The following is a 7,574-nucleotide window of genomic DNA, read 5'->3' as shown; positions in this document are numbered from 1 at the left end:
GATCCATACATAAATTATGGCTATTGTTTGTTTGCTTTTACTTTCTTGGCAACAACATATTAGTTGACGAGCAGTGACTAGCAAGAGATTATAAAAAATTAAAGGAACACAACATARCCTATTTTTCATCTCAGACCCCATTTAAACGAATTTATACATGTTTTTAATAAAGCACAATAATAAAAAAAAAAGAAAAAGTAGTAATTTTCAAGCATTAGTCCTCTTTTAGTGATGAAGGAAAAAAAAAAAGCTCTGTGTAACATTGTAAAGCTGTTCTTTCAATTGAGCAACGTACCAGAAAGAAATGGGAAAATGTTTTGTTGTTTTGTCTTTTCCTTAGGTATCTGCATCTACTGTTGTTCCTGATTATAATTGTTTCAATGAATGGAGAAAAATGTGTGTTCGATTTTTTTTTTTCATCTAGCACTGAAATGTAATTTTAACATTCTTCCCGGTATATAGTTTCATACCAGTATTATTTACATTTTGAAATAGTCTGGTTTGTATATTTTGTTCACCTGTGGGTGTACTAAATGTTTGCAGACTAGATCCACAATAAAATTTAAATGCAATAATGCTCTGCAAAGAAGGGATTAGAATAAAGTTTTTACCCTCTTCAGACTGCAGAAGCAACAGAAAAATAAAGACAGAAAATGACAAGAACATTCTACAAGTATTGAGAGAGAGAAAACATACATTCAACATTCATTTCTGAAAAATATAGAACCTATCGAAACTCCTATTGATAGCTTTCTAAAAGGAAACATAAAGTGGAAAAGAGAAAAAAAGGAAAACATAGTATGGTGCTCCTTCARTCAGAAGGTCTGGGTTTACTTTCAGTAGAAATCAGTCACTAGGAAAAAGGAACTCACTCTCAGTTTCCTGAGCCTTGTTCTGTTAGGGAGTTKGGACATGGCTGGTATGTACAATACACTCTAGAACTTAGAAGTTTTCTCAGATTGATTAATACAGATACAGAGAAAAAGATGAGATCCTCCAAATCAGCTGCCCATAAAAAAATAATTTGTAGATAGAACAGGAACCTGAAATTGTCTGAAGAGTGATTGGCAACAAAATTTTTATTTATGCTCTGCTTTGTTTAACTTAGTCTAGGGTCCAAAGTCTCAAGTTTTTTTTTGTCTGTATTCGTAAGGATTTAGATTCATCCCATCTACCCTTGGCTATGTCAATGATGTTTAAGTTGGAAACCTATATTTTTTAAAGTATCTTCAAAATTTCCTCTACAGTTCATGAGGGGGCGTAAGCTGTTTTCACTTAGACAGTAAATTCCCACTKATTGTTAGTCTATTTTGGAATGGATTCACTACAATTGGGTTCAAACATGCTTGGTGAATGCATGTAAATAATATTTGCCTGAAGGTTAGTAACTTCAGCAACCTGAAAGTGCAAAGAAGAATTATACCATTTTGCCTGCAAAATAGTATCCAAAAATAATGTGAGCTGGTGAAAGGGTGACCAGCAATGGCAGACGAAAGAGATTGATTAAATCATCAATGACCAAAACAGTGACATTCAATAGTCTGGCCCAGGAAACAACCAGGCAAGAGAGTGGTCATATAAATGCAGTGCAATAAGGCAAACTTTTGGGAAATTGTTTAACCAGTAAAAGACTATACTACCTAGTGGAAGCAGAGGAGAAACAAAGAAGGAAGGATCATTAGTCTTGTCCTCCTCAGTGAAACAGGGATGCAACATATCGTGTGCTGATTTGGACTGGTTCTCGTCAATGATCAGAGAAAACCTGGCTACCCTCCCCCAGCTCATGTTGTAGTACATGCACAAGGCAGGAGATTTCCCTGCTACAGATTTTGTGGCCATTAGAATACTTATAGGGTCCATTTTTTCTCACTCATGATGGACATTGGAAATACTGACGTCACCTGAACTACAGTCTGAATTGTCYGACACCATGGAGAATACCACCTTGTAGAAGTGACTTTTTGACTTTCAGTTTTACAGTGGAGTACATGATACTTAAAGAAGCCATAGTAACTGTGTAGGAGTGCTCAACAAGACAGAGATGTCCCTGTTCTTCAAAGGATACCAATGAGCATAAMCCTTCTTGCAATCTTCTGCTACCAAGAATATAGCATCTGGCATATCCGGTCACCTGTCATTTCTTGTGAAATTGTCTTTAATGATTGGTAAATTACTTCTTTTCCTTCTCTCCTGAGATTTGTAATTATTATGGTAATGTAAAATCTTCACTATCAGTGATGGAAACACAGGAAATTAACCATTAAAATTTAAAGARAGTAAGGAAAATAAGGAGCACTGGAAATGTATACAAAAAAGAATTGATCAAATAATCACATGTGGTATTGTTTTAGGAATAGTCTTTGCAATTTGAGTATGTTTTACTATAGTAGAATTCTTAAGGTTTATTTTCTTAGGTATTTAAAAAGAACAGAATTAACGCCTACCTTTTATGGGTTTGTTGTGGGGTTTGTTTTTTTGTTGCTGTGTTGGGTTTGGTTTTCTAAAATTAATTAACAATCATTTTAGTTTATCTATAAGGAACAGATCATTTTGTTTRCTACAGCTTCCAATCACATTTAATAACAGTTATTTTTCTCCAATTTTAGACATATGTGCAACCTATCACAGAAATTAAAGAGATAGTTAAACRTGAGTCGAAGAAGGAGATGCTGAACATGAGTTTAATGAAATGGTTTCAAGTTGGTGCTCCAATGAATATTTATTATTTATACAAGAAAGAACATTTTTGCYAAGGGAAATTGAGAAATGTGCCACAGCCCAAAATAGCTAATAGAGAATGTGATTTCCAATAACTTTTAAATTGCTATATCTATCTTTTTCTATRTGTGATTTCCCGTTTTCTTCTGCTAGAGGATTTTCTATCTCATCTTCCTAATTACACCTGAATTAATTTCTTTGCCCATCACACTGGGCTGCAAATCTGCTGCAGTAACTAAGCTCCCTTAAATTACTACCTCCTTTAACTTTGACTTTCAGGTAAGTTACTCCCTAAGGTCACAAGTTAGAAGTATTGGAACATTTATTCCTAGGGAAGAGGAGAGAAATTAAATGGAGTTTGCCAGTTAGGAGACAGTTCGTATTGCATTGCAAGTCCCCRGTGGTCAGCCACAATTTTGACCATTCCAGATCGTAAATTGTTGTGCAGTGTTCAATATGTTGAGTTTATTTCAGAAGAAAGATTGAAGAGAACATGCCTACCAAGAGAATTCCTCTTGAATACATTATAAATGTTCAAGTTCCATTATACATTTTTAAAAGACATTAATTTAAAGATTAATATTTATGAATAGGCAATATATATGATAGTCTTCATATGAAAAAAAAAATGTTGCAGGAGAAAAAATATACATTAATAATATAATATTCTTAGGTTTTTTTCAGTCCAAGTGGATTAGAGGCAGCAAACATCACCTAGAAAGATTTCCTGGGGAGGAATGCAACTCTGGCATTTATTTAGTAAAGCCATTTTACTAACTTGATAGTAAAAGAACAGTTGACAACATTGTGTAATGGTTTCAAAACAATTATTTTTTTAAAACAAATTTCAGAAACAAAGTTTATATCAGTATTAGAAAATTTTGATCAGATTAGTCTATCCGCAAACAAATTTTTAATCTAAAATAGTTTTTAAAGCAGAATAAAACTAAAAATTAATAAATTAATTAAAAACATTTAAAACTTGCCTCAATTGATCATTCATATTAAGGTCATTTCTGCTATAATTTTTGTTACATTATGTTTCCTCCTCTTGCTCTGCAGCTTCGTGAAAGAATCAAATATTCTTCAAGCTTCCCATGTTACACAGTCATACAGAGTCCAATTCCTCTGCAAAAAGGTTCTTTCCATTTCATGTCTCCAGATTGTGTTTTACTTTTCTGTGAATGGAACTATGGCTATTTCCTTTGCCTTATACTTGAATGACAATGTACTTTCTGCAAAGCTGGGAAAATAGTTACCTATCTGAGATTTTCTTTYCATGAATTCCACATTTCATAGTTGTTATTCATCTTATATATATTTGAAACTTGGTTTCTTCTGCATTATCTTTTGAAAAAAAATTAAAACTTTTAATTTTATACATACTTTATTTGATTTCAGCCTTACTACAGATTTGCAATAAGTAGAAATAGTTCCTGATAGTTGTTCAATAACTTCCATGAAATTCATTCAACACTTGCAAAGTATTGATAATAATTGAATTTTTTCTTACTTTTTTTTCCCCCCTAGAAGTTGACTTAAAAGCTACATTTGATTTCTTCTTTCTTTCTGACTGACAGGCTCAGGATCTAAAAAAAAGTTGAAGAATGTAACACGGCTTTTCCACAGTAGTTGCCCTTTCTAGTCAKTTTACAAGAAATTTGGAAAGTTTGGTTTGAAAGGGCTGCTACTTTGTTTATGGGAAGGCAAATGGATCAGTTCAAAAGTCCTTCTTTTGACTCTTGAAATTAATTGAAAAGCTTTTATGAGCAAGATCTTAAAGCCATCCATATCATCACTGAAATGCAAGAGCAAAAAACCAAGACTGCATTGCTAAATCTCTGATTTTCAAATAAATGAATGGCTTAAGCTATTTTTATGCCTTYAGTAACATTATCATMTTCWTATAAAGAGATGACTATTTAAAAAYCAGTCACCTATAACTGCAGWTGAAARAGTGGTGACAAATCAATGGGAATTAGTAGACTAGCAAAAATAAAGAATGAATTTTCTGAAAAGGGACATGTCTAGCAGAGATTCATCGTAAGTGTTTCTGACAAAAGGTCTCTTTATTTTTGCTCTGGTGCATAAGAAAGCCTTTATAGTAGTATTTTTAGTTATGTGAATATACATCTGAAATTTTTTATTCACCTCTGCTAAGCAGTCCCATTTATTTACAGACATCTTCCTTATACTAAAGGCATAATTTTGTATAACTGGGGACTGTCTAGAGAAAAGAAAAAGAARCCATCAAAAGATGTGTACTATGGATGTAGTAATACCCTTGGCTTCTTTTGCTAGTCAGGGGGAGGAGGAGAAAGAATCCTCCCAGTCAAATTCACTCAGGATTTAATCTACATTGTCCTTTAAAAACAATTTCCAAATCAACATCAGAATTGCTCAGGCGTGGCAAAACCTGATGTGCCAGGGGGATGGAGTGGGAACAGGAGGATCATCAAGCATAAATCCCACTAGTTATCTACTAAAACAGGAAAAAAACCTCTGGMAAGAGATTTTTCTTACCTCCTATCCTGAAGTAATTGAGATTCACAGGAGTCCTTTTCATTATTCACACAGTCACTTTATAGAAACATTCATTTGGTGGTTCTGAAGAGCCATCCTAAGAAATCTACGTAATCCTACATCTGAAAAACCTTTTGTTGCATGAGTAAGCGTGACTTAAGTTCCCAGATAAATCATAGAGGATAACATTTTGATGTCTAAAACCTTCTTTACCTTAGGTGGAAAATATTCCTTTGGAATCCAGGTTATTTTGGTGGGTTAAGTACTTCAGCACACCAGTGGTTTTACTGCCACCTCCAAACTCAGTGGCCTTGAAACAGTATCTGTTACCCAGGGAGCCATGCTGGAATCACTCTGTTAAAGCACTGTTGGAGATTGCTATTATCAGCCACACCGCTCTCCCCRTAATAGTCCAAAATAATTTTATGTTTGGCCCATAAAAAAGCCAGGTGGCTGCTGATGCACGATGKTAAATTACCAGCAAATAAATAAAGCAGCCTCTCCTATGGCTGCAAGTGTCCCACATGTATTGACACTGTTCGAATGTATTGAGAGAGGAGYTGCACCATGGCATGCTGTGACTGATACGGCTCTTAAGCATATCCATCACTGCAGAATCCCAGGAACTATTTGCCTTTTCTTGGGAAGGACTGCAATGTACTTTCCCTGTCCTGACTCAGGGGCTTCTGCATAGCCCTACTGTCCACCACGGGCTAATGGCATAACATCTGGAGAATAATAACATCTCTCCAGWTTGTAAATTTTTCCATTACATGGATCTTACTGTCATTACTGGGCTCACTGAGCAAGAATTCAGAGAAACTTATAGCAATATTTTAGAYATCATGAAAAACACAGATGTATGTTCACTCTCAAAAGATTAYTAGATATTATCTCAAAAAAATAATATGAGAGCCCACTACAGAAATTATGTGAAAAACTCTAACATGTGTTGCCTGAAGTGGCCAACCAAACTCTCTTACATATGTCTGAATACAAAAAATAGAAGAACTTTATTGGAGTTCTGGATTATGGGAGACCATTTCTCCCCATCTCATACAGATTTTGCAGCTATTTTATCATATGTGCAAGAAAAAAGGCTTAACTAAAATTGTGGGTAAAAGAAAAAAAATCACCTTTATGCCAGACAGGCTGCCTTACATGCTGTGGCCCGGGGGCTCATATTGGCCAAAAAAACTTTTGAATTTTAAGGTCTCTATATATGAKGATACTGGGCCTACTAGAGCTTCTGGTAATGAGGGAATGGAATGTAATCCCCCTTGGGTAATATTCTCAGCACCTCTCTACACCAACTCAAAATCACACCCCTTTTTAAATACTACTTTTAGCTGCATATTGAACCCTGACAGCAGCTGAAGAGATGACAAGACATTGCTGTTATTGTCAGACTAGCTGTTCTGCCAGGATGTTCAAGGACACCAGCTCTAAGGATGGGAAAATACAAGGTGTTATGAAATGGAAATGATGTATCTCCACGCATGCTGAGCGACATGTACTGGTGTGATTGGGACATTCAGTTAATTGCTTTCACAGTGACTTGTATGGTGRTGTGTTTTGGATTTGTCCTGAAAAGTGTTGATAAGACAAGGATATTTYGGTTACTTCTGATCAGTGCTTACAGAGGTGAGGTGTTTCCTGCTTCTCACACTGCTCTAGGAGCAAGTGGGATAGGKAGAGACAAGGGAACACAGCCATGTCAGATGAGATGATGGCACCTTGGGGATGACATTGGAGAGAGGGCAAAATGGTGAACAGGCACTGGGGATTGACTGAAAAGTAGCAGGAGGAACCAAGATGAGAGAMGATGGAGCAGGAGGAGGTGCTCCAGATGTAAGAGCCAGGAATCCCCTGGAGCCTCTGCAAGAGACCGTAGTGCAGCASCTATTTCCCTGTAGCCTGTGGAGAGAACCACAGCTGAGCAAATATCTACAATGCAGCCTGTGGAAAGAACTGTGATAGTGCCCTGAAGAAACTGTCCAGAACCTCAGCCAGGAGCAGTTTATTCCTGAAGAGCTGCAGCCCATGAGGAGTGTCTACACTAGAAGAGAGGAAAACCACAGGAAAAAAAGAAGGTAAAACACAGAGGAACTGCTATGGCCTGATACCACATTTTGCCATTCCCCTTGCATTTCTAAGGGTCAGGTGGAATTAGATGAGTGGAGAATAAAGGAATGAAGTTAAGCTTGGAGTGGGAGGAAGTTGTTTTAGGTTTTGTCTTTGTTTCTGAGGATCCAAATCTTTTTTAATTTGCARTAAATTAAATTAACCTTTGCCAAGTTGTCTGTGGTGCCTGTGATCATACTTGTCAAGTG

The sequence above is a fragment of the Malurus melanocephalus genome, unplaced genomic scaffold, assembly GCF_030028575.1.
Source record: "Malurus melanocephalus ecotype Western Australia unplaced genomic scaffold, MMel_1.1 scaffold_152, whole genome shotgun sequence".
NCBI classification, from domain to species: Eukaryota; Metazoa; Chordata; class Aves; order Passeriformes; family Maluridae; genus Malurus; species Malurus melanocephalus.
The sequence above is the reverse complement of the archived record's forward strand: the minus strand, read 5'-3'. Positions refer to the sequence as shown.